The sequence below is a fragment of the Cupressus sempervirens genome, chromosome 10, assembly GCF_028749045.1.
Source record: "Cupressus sempervirens isolate cs-2001-9-10 chromosome 10, ASM2874904v1, whole genome shotgun sequence".
In the NCBI taxonomy this organism is placed as follows: Eukaryota; Viridiplantae; Streptophyta; class Pinopsida; order Cupressales; family Cupressaceae; genus Cupressus; species Cupressus sempervirens.
Genome location: NC_143127.1, coordinates 312,112,966 through 312,137,059, shown reverse-complemented (window position 1 = coordinate 312,137,059; position 24,094 = coordinate 312,112,966).

The following is a 24,094-nucleotide window of genomic DNA, read 5'->3' as shown; positions in this document are numbered from 1 at the left end:
GATTTTACTTCTCTTATAGAAATTCTTAGAAATAGAAAGGGGAAAGTAAGCTACTAAGAGGAGGTGGGGGTGAATCAGGATCAATAATTTTTTTTAACATTAAACTTATATAAATTTGATATTTCACTTCATCCTAATCTTAAATCTAACTTCTAATTGTATGAATGAAAACTCACATACACATAACATATTAAGACAAATATTTGGTAACATAGAAACCCTCCAAGATGAAGCTAAAACTATGGTGGGGATGATAGCCATCAAATATTTTCTACTGCAACAATAAATTTTGCATATAGGAATATACGATTTGATCAGTTTTGATGATCTACCCTATGAGGGGTCTTCCCTATTAAAAGATTAAAAGAATCTTAAGTCCTACCTTGATTAAAGGATTTAGACATTGTAGCTAAGAGAGTACTATATTAGGATAATTATAAAAGGTCTATTAGGCCCACTTTATTAAGAGATTTAAAACTTGAAACACCCATTAGAATGTTCAATATGTTATTCTTTGTTATGCACTTCAATTACGATAATAGATCTCCTCTATCCAATTTACTGATCTCAACTCTTTGATCTAATATGTCACTAACTTTGTAATTCACTACTTGGTTGCCTCTACCTTTAGCACTTTGATTCATTTGAGCCAAACTTTTCATTGAAGCTCCTCTTGATTACACACTTCACACATGTTGTTTTGATTTTTCACAATGCATAAATTTTGAAATTTTTTAGTGAAAAATCATTTGAGTCTTTGTGTCTTGCAAATTAGGGTTTTGTTCCTTGTATTTTCAAACCCTTAGATTTCCCTAGTTTATAGCCTGGTCTCTATGTCTTTGAAATTCTATTAAATTTTGAAGGTTTTTCTTTAGAGAATTTCTCAGAAACCCTAGTGCCCTATCTTATTTTACCCTAGTTTTGAAAAGACCTTCAAATAGTTTTTCATAAAAATGATTTTGAAAATATATCATTTTTACCCTAGGGTTGGGCCTACATGAGCATGGTTTTATTAAAAGCTCCTTTAAAAAACTTACTGACCATATTATTTTATTGAGAAATGCCCAAAGTATTATTAATTCTATGTGACTATTGATCTGGTTCAGATCAATAGATATCACATTCCCGCAATGTTGAGATGCAATGCTTTTAAATAAAGTGGGCAAGAAATTTTTGGACAAGTAGCAAGGTGGAGTCGAGAGTTCTTAGTATATGCTGCGATGTACCAAATTGAAAAATGATTGCTGACATGTACTGCTAGTTGTGCCATTAAGGAGGTTTCCCTGCCAGATGTGATTGAAAGTTTGGTCAGCCATAGATCCTTCAAAGATCAAGGGCTAGCGCAAGCCTGCAATAAAGAACTACTCATTCAATAAGGAATGTGGGAATGTGCCTTTGTGCCACATGTCATAGTGGGGTTGGGATTAGGACAGGAAATTGAGTCATGCCATGCTATATGCCACATATTCTTAGCTGGAAGTACTTATGTTATAGGCACACAAAGTTTCAAAGATTAATGTAGTAGTCAAATTGGTCAGAGCATGAGAATTGAAAGTAGTCATTTCATTGGCCCAAGTAGATGAAGCAAAAATAAAGTGCAAATTGTTTCTTACACTGTTGATCTTGTCTTAATCAATGAAGGGCACTTGCCTACATTGAGAACTTGAATGAAGTTTAAATAAAGAAGGTATGCACCATGCAGACATGTGTCCATGGTGATGTCACTATTCCCAACTCAAAAGGATTAAAGGTATAATCAGTGTCACCATTGATCTTTTAAAGATCAATAGCTAGCACAATCCTGCAATATGGAGATGCTCATTCAATAAGGAAAATGAGAATGTGCTAGCTTGACATGTGGAAAGAATGACGTCAAGTACTCACCTACTCAAAAAATGAGATGGGACCCACCTACGTGGAGGTTTTCAGAAGGCATAGACTCACATGAAGGCTTCCTATTGGTTAAAATGGCTGACTGAGCCTTAGTTAACTGTAAATTTGTGTAATAGTTGATCTTGTCTTAATCAACAATTGGCTCTTACCTGCTATTTTAAGATGCAAGAAATTTAAGGAATGCAGGTAAGTGGTAATGTGTCATGTGGCACTGGTCCCGCTCAGTGATAACATGGCACTATGTTTGAGAGATTGACCAATCAACAAGTGACACATGGTGCTTGGTCAACAGAGGGTTGACCATGAATTTAGGCAGAAGGAAAAGGAATAAAATATTTTAAATGCCAAAATTTCAAAAAATATTCAAATGAAGTGCATGTCGGATTTTTAAAATTAAGTGAGCCTTTTTCTAATGTTTGAACTTTAGAACAATTTTAAAATTTTTGAAAATTCTAAAATATCATGAGTTGCAAGCCAGAGCCATGTAGGGGGGTATGATTTTCAAAATGATATTTAGGAGGTTTCTGAGAGGTGAACATGGTAGTGTTATATATTGCCAGAATCGGGAGAATCTGAGTTTCCTGATTATGGAGTTAGTTTCTACATAGGAAGTAGTCTATTTGAGCTATAAGAGGTTTTTTTATTGGGTTCCCAATTAGCAACTGTATTCAGGCAATAAATTTTAGAAGGCTTTCATAACATGGAAATGACCTAAATATCAGTAAAAGATAGTGAAAATGCAGTTAAGGTCAAATTTTGATCATATTTACTCAGTAAAAACTCAATTTCACTAGCATTTTCATGAAGTTATCAGATATTTTTTGTGACTCAAAGAGTTGTCATCATATAATAGAGATATTTACAATTTTTTTATAATGTAATGATGAAAACAAATTAGATCAAAGTGGGAGAAGAAAGAGAGAGGTGATTCAGTTGTAAAAGACTGAATTCCAAGTGGACATATGTCAGGCATAGATCAAATCTAGGAATTCACTTCTTGCTATATCTTTCTTTCTTTCATTCATTGTAGGGGTGGAAAAAATTGGAAAAGTTTCTCTAGAATGAAGGCATTTAGTAGAATTGGTCCTAGAATTGATGAGCTCTGAATGGAAGATCTAGGATGTGCTAGTTCTAGACCATGATGCTTTTGCTTTGGCTATGATAACCCCTTCCCATCACATCAGCTTCTCATTCCCACCATATGTTATTGTGTAGTCTAGTTTATTAGATATTTGGTGAGTCAATTTTATACATTTTCATGTATTATTTCAAAGAAATGAATACAAAGTATAGCAAGGGTTGAGTTTCATTTTAAATCTTGTCTCCATTCTCAGTGAGTTGTAATGTTTTATGATCTTTGAACAAAGAGCTTAGGTCATAGTTACAGTCCCTTAAGGATGTATGTTGTTTCATTATTGCTTGTAATTCAAGGAATTATGTAAATGCTTCAGAGAAGTCAACAAGGTTGTAGATTTATTGAGGAGGATATCAGGTAAGAATGAGATTTAAATTGAACATTGATGTCTATTTGCAAGATGAATGGATAGATTAGATATCTCAATATATGAATAAGTATTAGATATCCAAAATGCATAAGAAACATTTATGAATTTTCCTAATGGATCAGGCACTGATCAGCTATAGGGTCATTAAGTTGTTGTCTATACTGTTTTCATCCACTTTCCCCACCCACATAAATTCAAATTCAAATTCAAATCATCTTTACATTTTATGTTGAAGAACCTAAATGTAATGCCCTCACTCAGCTTGCGAATATCATAGAGTTGCAATTTCCTACTATAGATCTGTGTTATTACATGAGTTAATAGGAGAAATAAGGGTTTTATCTGCTTTATATTAGATTCAGTATATTCTATGATAACTGGTACCATATAAAGAATCTATTGGTCCACCCACCTAGGTTATGCAGCTTGAAGAAGAAGAAGGGTCTAGCCTTATAGTTGGCCCAAGACTACAGTCAAGTGTATCTATCATAGGAATTTGCTAGCCTTAGATGCATCTGTCTGGTTTCTTGGTCATTTTCAAAACTATTAAATTAGGACCCAACAACACACACATAAATTAGGTATAAATCCAACCTTTTATAGATGTTTAAAAAACCTTCTAGATCATGATAAATAATCTAGATTCATCCATTTTGATGCTTGAACCTTCTACTTTTCTAATTAGCTAAACACTTTACATAGGGATCAATGCTCTTCATTATCAAACATATTTAGCCCCTTGATTACCTCCTCAATCTATTAAACTAATTTCTAGCTTGATACAAATGGTTTACCTTATAGTTTGTGGAATTTCAAATAATTATGTAAACTTGTGTTATTTGGGTTCAATAACTTCCTGATGCTCAATCATAACTATTCTTCCTTGCTAATCCTCAGCTCATAATACACTCAAGATGAACTAAATTTCTCAACTTCTACAACTCTATTCTCTGCTTTCTATCTCATTTCCTATATCACTCAATATATATCATTTTACTTAGCAATGCTTGTGTGTACTCACCACTAACTAGTGCTTAGTAATAACTAAATAAGTACGCAACTTTATATATTTGCTTGCTCAATTATGCTAGCTTGATCATAATGACAGCCAACCAATTACATCTATAAAATAGCTAAGAGTTTGACACTAACAAAAATTATTTCCTTAGGGGTCAATAATCTCCCCCTGTGGCATTAGAACAAAAAATACTTAATATTTTATGTTGATTTTTTTTTTTTTTAATTTTACAATGCCAAAATCTACACAGAACTCCCACTTAGGATTTTCTTCATACCTTTTCTCAGCTCGACAATAATATCCAAGTTTCTTAACTTTGTCCTTGGTATATTAATGTTTAAAACTAAAACCTCCCCCTAACTTGATCATCCTCTTACTTGAATCTCCTCTAACTTAAATCTTCTCATAGTTCCCCTTTATTTTTGTCACTTATGTTTGTTTGGTGTAGCAGTCAAACCAAAATTATCCATGAATGGTTTGTGAATTTGTAAAATTGAACTTAATATTCTATCTGATTTTATTCTCATGGATTTAATATCTTGAATATCAATCTCTCACTTTCCTTCTAGATCCACCAAACTATCTACAACTCATAGATTTGGATCTTTCTGGACTAACTCTTTTCCAATATTTAAATGCATTTGCATAACTTCTAAATGATTCATTATTATAGCTTGAATAGATATAATATTAGCTATTATTCTACTGCATTCCATAGTCAATTTAGTTAGTCATCATTGATAAAAATTTAACTTGGATAAGTGTACTGCATTAGAAATTATGTACATTGTTAGTGCATTGGAACTATGTTGTAAATATTCATCTAAATTGTCCATTCTATCCCTTATATCTTTTGTAAATGTGGAGGCATCACATAACATCCTAAACAATATATGTACATTTATAGAAAAAAATTCCAAATATTTATAGGATTTGACAACTCTACTTGTCTAACAACAATATCTATTGCAACCTTCTTCAACTTTCTTTCTAACCATTGCATTATTTTTTCATTTTTATGTATGTCTAGGTCATTTATTTTCTCCACAATTTTTATCAGTTGCTCAAGAATTAGAGAATTTCATCCCAGTTATCAATAAAAAATGAATCAAGAAATATGCTCTTGGTATCATATAGCACATATTTTTGTGCTTTCTTTTATTGATATTCTCTTCTCATCTCACCTTTCTTAACCTTTCCTTCAAACAGTTTAGTTAGTATCTTTGTCTACTCCTTTTTCAAGGTTGATTTTTCCCAATCAAATATAACAATGTCTTGCATTGCCAAACTTCATGGTTTCAATCTTGAGGTCACCAATAGTATGGTGAATTCGTGGAAAGATGGCAAGGTGAAAGTGAATGGTGTCTCATTTTTTATCATTGAGGAGGTTGTTGCTATGATGACAGAGATTCGTAAGGAGGGTTTCAAGTTTTACAAGGATAAGAAACTCTCTACCAATGATGTGAAGGATTTTGTGAAAAAGCACAAAGGAAATGAATGAACTGATTAAGAGCGAGACATTTTATGTGACAGAATCCATCAAAAAGATCTAGAGGTATGTGTTTCCTGTTATCATTGAATATATAACTCTAGACCCTAGGTTTGATTGAGTAAGAACTCATCATTTTTTTTCTTCTTAATCATTTCCCCCATGACAGGAAAATTTCTTTCCCTTTCTACTTATTTATTTCCATGAGCAAGGCTATCTCTAGCTTTAAGAAGAAACCCATTATCAACCCAACTCTACATGAGGGATTGTTGCTTCTAATCCATGAGTACTTCAAAGCTCAAAAAATTAGCAACAATCCTTCGCTGGATGTAGACAAGGACAACTGTAGCTCCAACTGTTCTTCTAACTTTGATGAAATTTAGAGCATAAGCTTGAAGGAAGGGAATATTTCTTCTGAAAAGAAAATTAAGGGTCATATTAAGAAGCAGTCCTCTGATGTAACCCCTAGGAGAAAGAGCCCTAGGGACCATGGCCAAACCTCTAGCAAAGAGGATATGGATTACAATGAGGATGAGAAGGACATGGACTCTAAAAATGAAGACAAGGAGATCGAAGAGGAGATTAAAGAGGACCATTTTAGGGAAAAATAGAAGAGGGATAATGCAGATATAGTGAGGGTTTTGAATCAAGAACCAAATGTTTCAATTCTCCCCCTTTGATCAAATTTAGAGCATAAGCTTGAAGGAAGGCAATATTTCTTCTGAAAAGAAAATTAAGGGTCATATTAAGAAGTAGTCCTCTGATGTAACCCCTAGGAGAAAGAGCCCTAGGAACCATGGCCAAACCTCTAGCAAAGAGGATATGGATTACAATGAGGATGAGGAGGACATGGACTCTAAAAATGAAGACAAGGAGATGGAAGAGGAGATTAAAGAGGACCATTTTGGGGAAAAATAGAAGAGGGATAATGCGGATATAGTGAGGGTTTTGAATCAAGAACTGAATGTTTCAATTCTCCCCCTTTCCCTTGTACATCTGCACCCTCAATCTCATTCCGAGGAGAAGGAAAATGATAATGCCAGTGCTAAAGAGGGGGAAGTGCTTGTCAAAAATAGGAGAAAAGCTTAGAGGGATTTCAATGTTAGAAATTTTACATTGAGAATTTACAGAGAAGCTATGAACCGTCAGATTCTAGTGGAGAATCAAGAAGAGCCCAAGCTTGGAGAGCTCATTGATCCAGCTATTGTGTCCATCTCTGATAATGTAAGGGAGACAAGAATGAACCTTCTGAACAATGATTATAACAATATTATTGATAATTTTAGATCAATCAAGTGGCTATGCCATGAGCTAGAAGAGGTCAGAGAGAAGGTGTGTCAGTTGGAGGTCAACAACAGGAAGATCTAAAATGAGAACTAGGAGGATTAGAGCAATAGAGCTAGTCTGGTAGAGAGGAGAATAAAATATCTTTAAAACTCCAATCATAATCTAGCTAGTTAGATAATCTCTCTCCTTAATTTGATCAATGACAATATGCTCTCTTTAACTAGTGTAATCAAAGATAAAGGTCTGCTAGTACGTGAGGAAGGAAAGGATGGAAAAAGAGCCAAGTCTAAGGATGATATGGCTACTAACATCACCTTTACCAGTGTGGACAAGGAAATAGAGAAATTCCAAGAGCAGAAGGCCGAGGAGCACTAGAAGACTTATGAGGCTGCCCAGACCATGTAGGATTTCAAGAAAAAGAATGAAGAGTAGTCCTCTAGTTCTGTCTTTTGTGTTTTTTTCATTCTACTAGTTTTTCATTTTGGCTTTTGTTTAGATCCACTATAGACTATCTTTTTTGGCTTTTTTGTTGGCCTTTGTTGTCACCTGGGCCTTGTGCTTATTATCAGCCTTTAGACTCATTTTATCAAGTTGGGCTTTATTTCTTATTATTAGCCTTGGTTTGTAGCTACTTTTGGGTTTAGGGTCCCTATAAAACCTATTTATCTTATCAAAAACATTCTTAGCTTGTAATACAATTGGGGACTGTGCTATTTTCTTCTTTCTTTTCTTTTCTTTTAAATTAGGAGTACTAGTTGTTGAATTTGTGTTTATACCTCCAAGCTCCAGCTCTAAGATTCCTTAGCTCATTTTTCTCTCCTCGCTTCAATAATTTTAACCTTCTATTTATGTACATTAACCTTACTCTTCTCATCAATAGAAATGAGTTCACTTGTTGACCTTAGTTGCTCAACCTCCTTTTTTTCCCTTAATATGAGATCTTCAGGAAAATTTTGACACAATTGTAGTAGAGTCATATACCATAGAATTTAAGGGATCTATCTTCACTTCCCCTTCTCTATTAGTAAATGTAGTAACCTTATTGTCATCATTGATCTATTCAGGCCCTTGTGCATCATTACCTTCACTACTTGGCTTATTTCTCGGCAACACTTACATTTACTTGTACTTGATTGTCAACACAACTTAAAGTAACAATAAAGATAGGTGGCTATTTACCCAATTAAGAAGTTACTAGTGTATCCTTTTTAGGATATTCTACAACTTTTATTAGCAAAAGATTTTTGTTCATCAACACCTCTTTTACTGAATTTTTTGTTGGATATTGCTCCTTATGATCTTTATCAATCATTAATGTTGTCTTCTTTGACTCTTCCTTTTCATCATTTCCATATTTTTGTCCATCTTCTATAGGTTTATCCCCTATGGTGATTGTCTCTATTTGTTTTCCTATCTTGAGCTATTAGATATATAGTCTCAACAAGTTTCTCTACGTCTTCATAGATATCTTCCTTGTCATCCAGCTCAACTTGTCTAGCCTAATTATATTCCTCTCCCTTTTCATCATTTGACATAAGACCACAAATCTTCTTCCATATAATTTTACACTCCTATAGCACTTCTTTAGCTTTATTTTTCAATTAAAAGTATGCTCTTTTTTTGGAACAAATATGTTTGTATGATTCCTCAATACTAAGTTGATTCGATGCTTATTAAGTTCAAAAATAGGTTAGGCTAGAGTGACTTCCCTTATTTTTCTTTTAATAGTTATTTCCTATTTTTATTTATCATCAAATTTATTGTATAGCTCTTTAGGAATCATCTTACATAAATCTATAGATGTATAAAATTTGTCATCATTTCTATCACTACTTCTTCTACTTTCCTTTTACAAGCATTACTTAGTGCATCATATTTTATGAAATGAAACCAAAATAGTGTAATGTCCTACCCAAATATCCTTGGTATAAGGATAAATATGTCAAGATTTTATGTTTTTTAAACAAGTATTAATGCACATGCCATACACATATGAGGATCACAAAGATTGCAATGGAAGACTAACCAAACAATCTGACGCCAATAGATCTCCAAATGCCACTACTAATGAAAATGACTGACTATGGAAGACACCCAACTGATTTTGAATCAAGACATTTCAAAACCAAAATATAATGAAAAAGGATTAAAGAAAAACTAAAAGGGTAACTAAAACACTTCTCAAAAAGTTTGGGTCATACTGAAAAGTGCACGTTGTCCACCTAGACAGGTTTTAACAAAACCCAGGTGATACTTGAAACCAACCCAATGTGATACTTTCTAGTATCATACAACCTTTCTCAAGAAGAGGTGCAACACTTTTAGGGTTTGGGTGAAACTTCTACAAAGAGCATGTGATATTGTACAAGTAGTGTACAACACTTCTTTAAAGTGGGTGGCATACTTTCTAGTATCGCACAAAATTTCTTCCTAAAAGGTGTGATACTTTCTAGTATCACATGAAAAAATCCTTTGGGCATTCATAAACACTCAAACATAATATTGAAAGATAGAAACTACATCTAACCATCTAACCAAGTAGTGAAGGGAAAGTATAGAAGGAAACATCGCAGTGTACTAAAACAACATCACAATAAACTGAAGCAACATCATAATGAATAGAGCAACCAAACTAAGTATGTGGTTCCTCCCAACCATAATAGCATCATAAGACCATCGCGGGTCATAGCCATCCCCAAATGCAACATCCCAAACTAGCAACTAGATCGTCGATGCTACCTTATCAAGACGTCACTACTAAGATGTGCTACAACATAAGACTAAGGAAATCTAACATGCTAGAAGTAAATCATAAGACAATCCTACAAATCAAACTCATCATCTAACATATGCTAAACATCATATAAGGAAATGCGTCAATACTAACATCATCTAAACATGATATACAAGAATTCCAATGAAAGCATAAATCACAAGATAACATACTCTAAAACCCAAAGTATCAAGTGAAAAAATCCAACAATGGTTACACTATGATACTAGACTATCTCTAAACACCAATCCCCAACAATGGTATAGGTAGCTATGCCTCCCAAAAATATAGCACCCATAGGTCCTCTCTTGATGTGCTAATGGAGATAATGATCCAAACACAAACACACGTAAAGAAAATGTCCATGACTAACACTCATGCCAGAAAATATGATGAATAAAACCAAGAACATAAACAATGAATAAACTATAGGTCTTGGTCAAACTCTCAATAGGCTACTAAGTAGGGGCTTACATCATGGAGAGTTTCTTGGCATCGATAAGCCCAAGCTTAGATCATGTAGATTCAACTCCATCAATGGAAGGCTCTAGAAGAAAATATTTTTATTATCTTAACTTTTATTACCACCTAGTATTTTATTTAGTTATCACTTAATTAAAGATGCCTCTGCCAACTTATAACACCATGATCGCAAGGCGATGAGATAGAAGCCCCCTCCATATGCTACCCTACCCTACCGATGCTCATCCAATGATGAGTTCATGTACACATGCATAATCCAAACCCAATGCCAATGATCATAACTCCCATAAGTACTATGGAAAATTCGGCCTTGTAAGTGTATGCACATATAGTTGTGTATGGTACACCACCATCATGAAGATCATAACACAAGGACTAGAAGAGAACACAATGCAAAAATACACTCAACCAAAAATAAGCTTGAGAGGAAAGATATGACATGCATCCTAATGCAACATAAATGTGCAACAAAGGTCTGACTAACATCCAAATAGATGATCTAGGTCCATGACCAACATCATGCCAAGAAAATTTGAGAAAATAGGGTGGCACACAAAATGAGGTAAAAAACCAAAAAATTAGAAAACTTTGAAATTAAAATCCAACTGGTCTTTGGGCTCAAAAACCCTAAAAACCCAATAAAATTTTGGTTTAGACACCGTATCCAAAAATAGTGAGCATAACAATGTGAAACCCCAAACCCCCATCCCAAAACTAGGGAAAATATTCATACCCAACCAACTAGGCAAAACAGTCAAATAGAAACAAAGTGAGACACTAGTTCTTAGCCTCCTAACAAACTACTACCAAAAACATAAGCTAAAATGAAGCAGAAACAAGAAGATGCGAAAGCTCTACTTGATAGCAAAAGGGGTAGAAACTGAAATCAACTTGATAAAATAAATAACCTACCGATACTATTTTAAGTGACAGAAAAGAAAGGTATCCCCGAACTGGATCCAACGAGACTAACCTTGTGAAGATCCCACACTCACAACTCTCACAAAAAATAGAAAACCAATCCTTAAGAAAGGCATTTCAGAAAAAACTCTCCAATTTCTAAATTGCAAAATTGAAAAGTGAGAAAAAAAACTCCATTTGAATACTTACTCACTTTTCAAGTGAATAATTAATTAGGGAAAATAGCCAATTTGACTAGCTAAACTTTGAATCAACCCAAATGAAAATAGGTTATTCCTTGTAACATGAATTCGCCTAAGGTAAAGCTGCCAAAAATTAAATTCAATAACAATTAAAGCCTAAAAATCCAAAATCACATAAATTAACTTAACAACTTTCGTGACAATACAAACCTTTAAATGCACAGACAAATTCACTTGTCTATTCACATAATTCAAATGAGTCTAGATTTAATAAATCACTATAAGGTTTCATTAAACAATTAAATAAGGATATGTTTACCATATAGGGATGACATTGGTAAAATATGAATAGTTGAATCACAAACTCCATGTGCCACTGCTAGGAATATAAATCTTGCACACTAAAACACATGATCAAGTGTAATTGCAAATAATAAAATAGTTGAAGCAATAAATGCATCAAATAACTAATTTAACTATTTATTCAATCATACCTAAATGATCCATTTACATCACTCACATTTGCATAAAACATATAGAGACAAGAATGAAGTAAATAATCATAGCATAAAATCCATCACATTTCATAGAATCAGGTAATGTCCAAATACCAAATAATTAGATATCATCATAGACTTATTATCATCTCAAGATGTAATCAACATGCAAAAATGATAATCTTAACAACACAGCAATGTAGCATCTATGATACTGAATCAAGGTATAACATCTGACCCTTAGGTCATCTCAAGGTACATTTAATAAGAGTATCAAATATCTCTCAAATAAAAAATGGACAAGGTACAAGCTACAAAAATGAGAGGTACTACATCCTCCCCTACTAGTACAGGCTTACTCCTAGAAGCCAAAAAATAGATAGAGGTACAACCCTGTCAATCGTGTAGCATTTTCCCAATTTGTCGAAGTCTTGTCACTAGGGTCCCATCAGACCCTTACCCACTCAATGTCCTAACCTCCCAAGGTTAGCCTCCAGTGCTGTAGGAGTCCAAAGTAAGCTACTTATCTGCTCCCTGCAAAGCATCCCAATCAAGAACATGGGTCACATCTAGAATTTACTACCTCAAAATAGAAACATGAAAAACATAATGGATACATAATATGCTAGGTCACAATGCTAGTCAATAAGTAATAGGAAAAATCCTCTCAAGGATCTCAAATGGTCTAACAAAATGTGGCACCAATTTAGAGCCTTTCCCATAATAGATGGGGCTCTTCCTTGGCCACACTTTCAAAAACACCCTGTCACCAACAGGAAAGTGACAATCAAACCTATGGGCATCTATATACTTTCTCTTCCTATCCCAAGTAGCAATAAAATGCTCTCTCATATGGAAAACCTATTGTTCCATATCCTGAAGCATTTTTGGACCCAAAAGAACTCAGTCCTCTAAATGATATGCTCCATCTAACAAAGCTACCATGCATTCAGGTTTGGTTGAGTAAAGATATACTACAAGCTCCTATGATTACTATGCAACTCAAACCTATGTCCTGAAAGGAAATATCTCCATTGAATAAGAGCATGAACTATGGTTGTGAGATTCAAATCATGACTAGGGTAGTTAAGTTCATGGTCCTTAAGTTTCCTAGACTCATATGCAATCACTCAACCATCCTGCATCAACACTAGACCTACACCTTCCAATGAAGCATTTGTGCAAACCATGAAATCACCTACATGATTAGGCACTCTAAGGATTGGTGCACTAGTCAAACACTCCTTAAGAGGATTAAATGCTTCCACATACTAATCCAACCAAACAAACTTCTTCCCTTTTCACTGAAGAGAAGTGATGGGATGAATTACTTGTGAGAAATCCTTCACAAGTTGACTATAATAACCTATCAATCCCATGAAACTATGAAATTTTGAGACATTAGTGGGTGCCAACCAATCCATGATAGCACGAATATTCTCTGAATCCACTACAATTACATGACTAGTGATGATATATCCCACATACTTCACCTTTAACTAGAAGAACCCACATTTACCTAAGTTGTCATACAAGTGATGGACTCTCAAGCACTACAATACCTGATGTAAATGGACTTCATGCTCCTCAATAGTCTTCAAATAAATCAATATGTCATCAAAGAATACAATGACACACTGATCAAGGTAAATTTGAAATACTCAATTCATCAAACTCATAAACATTGATGGTACATTGATTAACCGAAAGGGTAAAATAGTGAACTCATAATGCCCATACTATGTATAAAAAAATGTTCAATGATTATCAGCCTACTAGATACAAAATTGATCATATCTTGAATTAAGATCAATCTTCGAGAACACTCATGCTCCTTTCATGTAATCAAAAAATTCATCTATCCATGGCAAAGGATAATGGTTCTTCAACATCACTTTATTCAATTATCGATAGTCAATTCATAAATGCAAAGATCCATCCTTCTTCTTCACAAAGATGAGGGGTGCACCCCATGGGGATACACTAGGATGAATATGGTCATTGGCCAATAATTCCTCCAATTGCAATCTAAGCTTACTCAACTCCTAAGTAGTCATTCAATAAGTAGGTTGTAAAATCAGCTCCACTCCTAGTACAAGATCAATCTAAAAGTTAATGTCATGCTATGGTGGCATACATGGAATCTCATCAAGAAACACATCTGTATACTCATGAAAGAGTGGGTGATCATCAAGTGTCACCATATGACTCTCAACTTCCTCAAGATCATTGACAGACACAAGAAACAACTGACAACCCTTCTACACACTCCACTTCAACTAATTAGCTAAGATCTTTCAAAGTGAGACTAGTCTTGGGACTCCCAAAAGTTCCACCTACCCATCTTTGTCATCAACACATTGTACCATCTTACAATAGAAATGAATATTTTCCTAATGGGTGATTAACCAATCCATGAACAATACAATGTCATATGATCCCAAAGGTAGAATGTGTAGATCTACTATGGTGGTGAAGGTTCCCAAATTCAATCTATAACCATCGAACAAAGAATCTAAAACCACCTTGGAACCTATGGCTAACTCAACTTGCCACCTATCAACCTAATGGACTACCACTAGCCCACATCATTAAACAAGAGATGGTGAAATGAAAGAATCAGAAGCACTAGATTCAAACAAAATTGAAGCTGAAATACCATGCAACATACCTATATACTTGACTACTATACCTTGGTGATTCAGTTTAATGTAACAGTCAAAAGATTTATGGCTAGGCTGGCCACAAGAATAGTAGTTTCCTCCAACATTGGAACTTGTTCCTCAACCACCCTAAGTAGTACTAGAATAAGGTGTACTACCCTAGCTAGAGTTTTGTTCACTGATCTATAGAGGGTGGTCATTATAAAATTTCTTCTCATGGTTCTGGTCTTGTCCCTTCCCTCCTATGGTAACTAAACTCTGGTAATCCTTATGAAGCAAGTCCTGACATCTCAACTTACTATATTTACTACCTCCTTGAGATGGTGTTGATTGGGCTTGGCCCTTTTCAAAATACTGGGTAAACTGAGCATCCTATCCTAAGGTCTATAAAATTTTGTTCTAAGAACCAAATTTTCCACTATATCCCCTACCCACATTGTTCTCTAAGATCCAAATCTTCTCAATGGAAAGTGCAAGTGTCCTTGGTTGGTGAGCTCGGACATCCCCAATGATAGAGTCCCTAAGGCCCCTAACAAAGTGTTGAGTGATGAATGCCTCATCATGCCTATAGTTTGAGTATTGTTTCAAACCAAGAAACTTCTTCTCATACTAATATACTATCATAAATCCTTTCCTAAGCTCATGGAATTCATCAATGCAACCCTTACAGTACTATGGAAATAGGAATTTCTCTTTGAACCTCTCCTCAAAGATCTCCCAGGTGAGATCTGTGACACTAATATGGAGCTTATCGATCTCTAAATCCCACCAAATGGAACCATTTTCCCTTACATTTGTGATCACACAACAGGCCTTCACATCACTCCCATAAGGTAATAAGGAGAAACAACACCCCATATCAAGCAACTAGGTCTCGATCTTGAGCCCTGTCCCCTAGCCATCAAACAACGGTAGTTTGGCCCTTTGAAGATCCCACGTCATTTCAACCTAAGTGAAATCATCATCATCGCAACCATGGCCCCTCCATCAGTGCCTTCTTCTATTGGATGATGTACAAGAATGTTGTCATTCACACTTTTCCTCTCTATGCTCTGACTGATGGAAGTATCCATGATGAGATCATTCTTCCTGATTATTTTCCTATTGGAATTTCTCTACATGAGGTCCCAACTAAACAAGAATCTCTTGAAGCACTAATATCAATGCCTCAATACCATTCTAGTTATTATTACCCTAATCTCTCTCTCCTTCCTAATGTCCCTCTTCCCGGTATTCTTGTCCATAGTTACTATTGTGTAAGAGCACAAAGTTGGGTCATAATTTTGTGGAAGTCAATTCTATGGAACAAGACCTTTCAGAAATGGGTACTCGATTTTAAAAACACAGTTTGGGCACTCGAACCATTTTCAAAAAATTGGGTACCCAATTTTTGAACATAGATCGAGTGCCTGAATGCAATTTTTAAAATTAGCTACTCAATTTTAAAAATTGGGTACCCAATTTTAGAAAACTACAAAAGCCAAAATTTTGGGGTTTTTTTGCTCATTTTTACTATTTGTAAAATGTGACCCGATTTTAGATAGATACGAGAGCCCATTTTCAGATTTCTACTAACCCTCTTGTTGCTCTTTTCTAGCATACTAGGTATTTTACGTTTTTCTACCATTTTATTTCATTGTTTTTAGTTTTATGCTTTATAATTCTGTCAATTTATTATTATTATTTTCACTTTTAATATGTAATATTGTAAATTTCCATTGTTAATAGTATTACTTTTAGATTGTTGTATTTGTTCATTTAAATAGTTTCATATATTTTAATTTTTAAAATTATTATATGTTCATCTAAAAATTATTATTTTAGATGTTTCAATATATTTAATAAAAATTACAATATTGAATGATTAGATAGATGTAAATTAGACTGTTTGAACATGTAATTACATTCAATATTTTATATTTATTTCAAATAAATGGTAATTAATTATAAATTAGTTTGTAAAACATATAAAAAAGAAATTAAAACCAACTATATTCCTCAGTCTAACCTCAACCTAACCATAACTGTACAATAATTTAATCTAAACCCTAAACATAAAACTAAGTATTTAATGTGTAATGCCCTGCCAAGGGATCCAAACACAAAACTAAGTATTTAATGATTTTACTTATTGTATTGTACTTTGTTTCATGGGTTGGAAAGGGATGATGTAAACTATTTTATAAATATATATTCTTTTAGCCTTTCATACCTTGTGGCATGCATAGTGGATGATTGTGCATTCTGAATTAATGCTGAGTGGATTTCAGAACAAATGTATATTATTTAAATGGATTGAACTTGTACTTATTCTTTCATGTGGATGTGTTATTTATTTTAGTTCTATTATAATTATTTAAAAATTAAATGTGACTCAACATCTTGGGATCCTTAAGGAATACAATCTCTTATGTTTTCTTATGTATTATTGTATGTTATTACTTAAACTTTAGGTTAGTTCTTTGGATCCCCTGGTTGGGTGTTACATAATGTGCTCCCTTACCTTAAAACACTATCCTTTTTAATAAAATTACACACTAACCATAAACACAGTATTAACCTTGATGTAAAATCTCACTCTCACCATAATTCTAAGCCTAACCCTATCACTGATTAAAATTTTAACAAAATTATATAATTAAAATTGATAAACTTAATTCTAAGCCTAACCCTAGTAATCATTAATAAATTTAATCTTAAGTGTTAAAGCCTAATTCTAATTGTAACTTCAAATCTTCAACCTAAAACTTGATACCTAGTCAGGTAACCATAAGAATAGGTCCATAATGGAAACTAATCTTAATCCTAAGTTTGAAAACTATATCTAATGATTTTAAATTGGGTTGAAGAAATATTGGGCACTTTCACATCCTTTTCCTTAATATAAAAAACATAACAAAATTAAACATCTAAATGTACAAGAGTATATTGAAAGAAGTAGCAACAAAGAAGATTTTGTTCATTCAAAGAACATGCATCCAAAAGATGCTACTTTGGAACTTAAAGATCTCCAACATCCAAATCTACAATTGATCCATATAAGTAGTTTTTGGGTAGGAATATAATGCCCTATTTGCAAATATGAGCAACTAAAAAAGAGCCTTTGTCTATTTATCAAAAACTATAATGGGAAGAAAATAATTTACCAAATTAAATTGTCTAAATAATTTATTTTTATATACAATTTATATTTCTTTAATTATTTTGAGAAGTTGGAAAAATGATTGATTTTAGGGACTATGTGTAAAGTTAAATTAAAAAGTCATTTCTTGAAATAAAAAAATGTAATAGTCAACTTACCATCTTCAAGCTTATTCAATATTATATTTGATGTGTTTGGATTTTCATATCTACTCCAATCTTGAGTGAACTTTCAAAGTCATTAAAATCATGATTTATCTCAAAGAAATTGTAATGTCCCCTTAAGGACATGGCTTCTCATAGTGGAACTTTTCAAGTCACACTTTAATAAAAATGTCCCCAGCTAATAGGTTTGGTTTCAATTCCTTGGTAGAAATCCATATACCCTATGAGATTAATTGGTATTTAGGTAATCTTACATTGCACATATTCTCTTTCTATTAATATTTTATGTCGATCAATACATTCTTCCTTTATAGTTTACCTTTTTCTTCTACTTTTAATTTCCTCTCTACCTCCTTATCTATTTTAGATGATATCATTTAATACAACATAAATTTCATTTAGTCAATTTAATCAAATAGAGTCCTTGTATATATGTGTAACATTCATTAAATGTGGCAAAATTATATCATTTCCATTATATGTAAATTAGATTTCCCATGACTATTGTTTATTAGCATCCTTATCATTCTACGCCTTATTTGACATTTCATAATTTTTTTAGTTTTTTTGCATCTTCAATAATATACCTATCCTATGTTGTTATTTAAGCTTTATTATCTTATATTCCTTCTTTCTTTTGTTATTTTGATATATGGTGGTCTTATGTCTTCACCATACTTTTTATGAGTCAGGCTCTTAACTATAATAATTATATAAAGGGGACATACTTATATTATTATCTCTTTACATTGTATTGGCATCTACCGTGTTATATTTCATTGAAGTTTATTTTTAATGATTCTCCCTTTTATCTTTAGTATGACATTAAATATAATGTAGTGTAATATAGCTTAGATTTTTAAGTTTATTCATAAATTTTTTTTTTTTTTAAGGAAAAAGTGGCAAACCACTATAATATTTTATTAATCTGATTCAAAAGGTAAACTAGGAAAGAATTAGTGAAGAAAATCCAGCGTAGTCCCTTATATATACATAGTTTTTACAGAATAGTGAGAAAAACATAATTACAAATAGGTGTATCAACTACCACCCAGAAATATTCCATTAGTTATCAAAAATTGATTATCAGCACGTCCAAAATTTTCTATCAAAACTTGATGATTAGCATGTGTCAAGTTATTGATAACATTTTAATCTGGCAAAAAATCAACATTCAAAATCATACCCCCAAGATCATTCTTCCATATCATCATAACCACGAAGAAACTTAACATCTATATCGGGCAACCCTTCCTAAGCAACACTACTATCACGTGCTGAAGCACCTTGCTGACAATCTCAGTTGATGACTGAGTCATTCTAGCCCCCACTATGATCACCAATAGGACTGCAGCCAGAGCACGCTACCTCAGATAGGTTAGGAGATCAACCCAGATCAGCATGAGGAGTCATATGTGAGATTAAAATTGGTTCAAACACTAAATTCCAAGAATTTCTTTCATCAAGCTAAAGATTCACATTTTCCAAATTTGGCTTCCAAGGATGAACCAGATTTGAAACCCTTTGTAAATCTATGAAAGCATATCCCACCTTCTTGATTCTCTCTTCAAATTGAAAACCTAGAACCAAGGATGCAACTTGCAAAGCATTTTTCATATGAATGGAGCTTTGATTTTCTATTGATTTTTTAATGGCTTCAAACAAAACATAACATTCATGCTTGACTAGTAATTGAGAATGGGAAAACAAACCACCCACTAATGCCAAACCACTCCAGAGATCATACTATTGTATGCACCCTAAAATGGTCGCCTAGACTATGGGCCCCCATTATTCAATTTATCAATTTATCAAATTTTTTGAATCAATGGTTTGCAATATTTTATTAAATCAATTCAAATCAATTTCCTTGATCAAATTGAATTATTTATTTTTCTAAGGTTGATCATTTTATCCTAAGTCTTATTTAATTAAAAGAAAATCTCTCTTTTAATTAAATAAAATAAGTCCCCATTTAGTTAAAAGAAAACCTCTCTTTCAATTAAATTCATCCACATTTAATTAATTAAGAGAAAAACCCATCTTTTAATTTAACTAAATGTCTCCTATTTAATTAAAAGAACATGCTCCCTTTTAATTATATGAAAATCCCACTTAAATATCTCTTTTTGATGAAAAAGGAAATAAAATAAATTCTTTTATTTAATTTCTCTACACTTAAATGCACATATTTCTACGTGGGACTTATCTTTCCACTTTCTTCTCAACCACTCCTCTTTTCTCATTGGTGGATCCTTATTTCACATGGATCATTATTTCTCCACCCTTGATTAAATTTTTTTCCTCTTAATCTAGATTTTCCAATCTTCTTTATAAGGGAGAGCCCTCTCCTCATTTTGGAGACCCATGATTATGCTATTGTTATGCTACAAGATTGGAGAGAAAGCTTTGAAAGAGTTTTGAATGCTAAAGCTTTTGTGGAGAACCCATGGGTGCAAGAGAGACTGAGACAAGAAGATAGAAGTTCTCCACAAAAGCTTTAGCATTCAAAACTCCTTCAAAATTTGCTCCCCAATCCTGTAGCATAACAATAGCATAATCATGGGTATCCAAAATGAGGAGAGGACTCTCCCTTATAAAAAATATTGGATGATCTAGATTGAGAGGAAAAAGATTTAATCAAGAGTAGAGAAATAATGATCCATGTGAAATAAATATCCACCAATGAGAAAAGAGGAGTGATTGAAAAGAAAGTGGAAAGATAAGTCCCACTTAGAAATATGTGCATTTAAGTGTAGAGAAATTCAATAAAAGAATTTATTTTATTTCCTTTTTCATCAAAAAGAGATATTTAAGTGAGATTTTCATTTAATTAAAAGGGAGCAAGTTCTTTTAATTATATAGGAGATATTTAATTAAATTAAAAGAGAGTTTTTTCTCTTAATTAATTAAATGTGGATGAATTTAATTAAAAGAGAGGTTTTCTTTTAATTAAATGGGGACTTATTTTATTTAATTAAAAGAGAGATTTTCTTTTAATTAAATAAGACTTAGGGTAAAATGATCAACCTTAGAAAAATAAATAATTGAATTTGATCAATGAAATTGATTTGAATTGATTTAATAAAATATTGCAAACCATTGATTCAAGAAATTTGAAAATTTGATAAATTGAATAATGGGGGCCCATAGTCTAGGCAACCATTTTAGGGTGCATACAACTATTGCATAGCAATAGACAATTTGTTATCAACAATAAAAATGCCCCAAATTACCTTTTAAGCCAACGGTTGAAATAACAAAGGGGATTACATAAGGTCCATTGCATTTGATAGGAAGATGGAGACAAGATGCGACTGATAAAAGAATTGAGGCACTATAGAAATCAAAATTTCTTTACCAATAACATGTCAAATAGCTCACCTCATAGTTGGAGAATGAACTATGAACATTAGGTGCAATACCACTTCACTAATCTCATTTGGTAGAACACCTTCATTTGGGCTCAGTGGGATCCAAATTTGAAAGTTCTTCGGTAGGATAGCTCAGTGTTGTTTATGGCATAATTTGCAGGACCTAGAGATATCCATCCCTCTCAACATCTTACTATAGAGGCTATGAAACAAAGATTGTTGGAATAGACTATTGTGAAATGAAGCTTAGGGGAGAATTAAAAAATGCAGGCTACCAAAACTCTATCTGAAGAATACAGATTAGTAAATATTTTTTTAAAATACCATGTGAATTTACACGTAAACTATCCTTCAATACTGTTGAACTATGTACTATCCAAATTCCTCCATAATTACTAGAATTTGTCACACGAAGAATGGATGATTCACAACAAATAACATAAATACATAGTGTACAACTTGATCGAAGGCACTAATGCAAATGCAAGCCAGTAGTCTTGTCAACCTCAATTAATCTTTTGAGGACGTCATATTTTTCTACCAAAGATGTAGGATGAAGTGATGAAATTAATAACCCATCACACCCCATATTTGATAGAAAATCAGCAACTTGGTTCGTTTCCCTAATATACGTGAAATGCAAAAATCTTGACATTCATCTAATAGTCTCCATATTTGATTAAGAATGTAATTTAATTTCCATGAGAAAGTTCTCCTATGTATGCAAGCTTCTATAATGACAAAAGAATCTCCTTCAATATGGGAAGAATGAAAGTTTCCTTGTTTGGCTAGTATGAGACCAACTAGGAGAGCTTGGGCCTCTACCATGTTGTTTGTACTAATGGGCAAAGGGGAGGCTATAATTTCCACAATATCTCCATTAGAATCTCTGATGAACACACCCAAACTAGAATTACCAAGATTTCCTCTTGACACACCATCAAATTTTGGTTTCTAATATCCCTAATATGAAGGTCTCCAAACTGTTTTCTTACAGGATAAGAAAGAAGAAGATGCATTATTAATTTTTCAAACATCTGGAATGAATAATTGTTTCCAATTCTGAATCACTTGAGAGTCCCAAGAAGTAACAACGGGATTGAGTTTTGAATTTCTCAATTTTGTGTTTGTCACCTTTGAGATTGTTCTTTCAATTCCCTCCAGAACTTTTTGTAAAGTATGACACTCTTTTCTAAAAATATGTTTATTTTTTTTCCTGCCAAATAGCCCAAACAACCAATGCTAGAATACAAATCCAAATATTTACAAATAGAGACTTAGGATAAAAAATTGGGGAAGTTTGAAAGAGATCCCAAAGATGATTTTGAAGAGGTGTACTATAACTTAATTTGTTCAAAACAAAACTCCAACATTGATAGGAAAATGTGCATGAAACAAAGAGATGATCCATTGATTCCTCACACTTATTACAAAAAATGCAGTTGAAACATGGGGCAATGTGTAGTCCATTCAATCTATCAGTAGTCAAAATCCTATGTTTAATGCAAGCCAAGAAAAATAGCCTTCCTTTGGAAGCACAATATTGTTCCAACAAAATGAGAATGCTCTGCTAGTAACTTTATGTGAAACATTTTGCTGCAAGTTTTTATAGCCCTCTTTTACTGAGTACTAACCATCCTTAGTTGGAGCCTAAAAAATCTTATCATCAGATCCAAAAAAGAAGACTTTCCTAGAAGCCAAAATATCTTTAAATTGATTAATCTCCTAAGATGACAAGGGTAATATATCTAGGTTCTTCTAAGACACTTCCTTTGAAAATTTACAAACATTTGCCACAAACTAATTGAGATGAGTACCCCAATGAAACTCTGACACCTCAACAATATTGGGAGAGATCAAGCTATTTGAAAGAGGAATTTGACCATCCAAGAATCCTTCTGAAAATTAACTCTACAACCATTGTTAAATTCCCAAGAAACATATTTAACCACAATATCTCATGAAGCTATCATGAAATGCCAAATAACTGAGCCTTTTAGTGAATCCAAAATAGATAAAATTCTAGATGGATCATTATTTTTCAAATATTTTTGTTGCATAATTTTGCACCAAGTGGATTTAGGCTTGTTATACATTTTTCCAAATTAATTTCCCACCAAAAGCTTCATTTCTTTTGGTTAAATCATGCACATCTGCCCCCCTACTTCTGGGATATTTGACATATCTTGTAGGGAAACAAGTGGAATTTTTCGAGAATCATCCATATTACCTATCCAAAGGAAGCCCTTAATCATTTTTTTGGATTTTTATTAAAACTTTTGGGGGAGATTTAAGAACCACAGTAAAATGATTTGAAATTTCTGCTAGGACTAATTTAATCAACAAGATTCTACCAGCCAAAGACAACCATCAAACTTTCCAAGCCACAATTCTGCTCTGAATATGCTGGATGAATAAAGATCAATATGAAGATTTGTTTGAGCCCATAAAAAAAGAAATTCCCAAATATATGGAAGGTAAGAAATCCACTATAAAACCCAAAATTTTACTGACCTTATTAGCTATGATTTTCTTCGTATTGAAAAAATAGATTTTTTATTTTTGTGCATTAATTACTTGACCTAAAACTATTGAATAAAGGATGAGAACATGTTTAATTTGTCAAACATCCTAAAAATTTGACAATCCAAATAATAGTGTAACATCCAACAATATGAACACCTTGTCACTTGCTAATCTCAT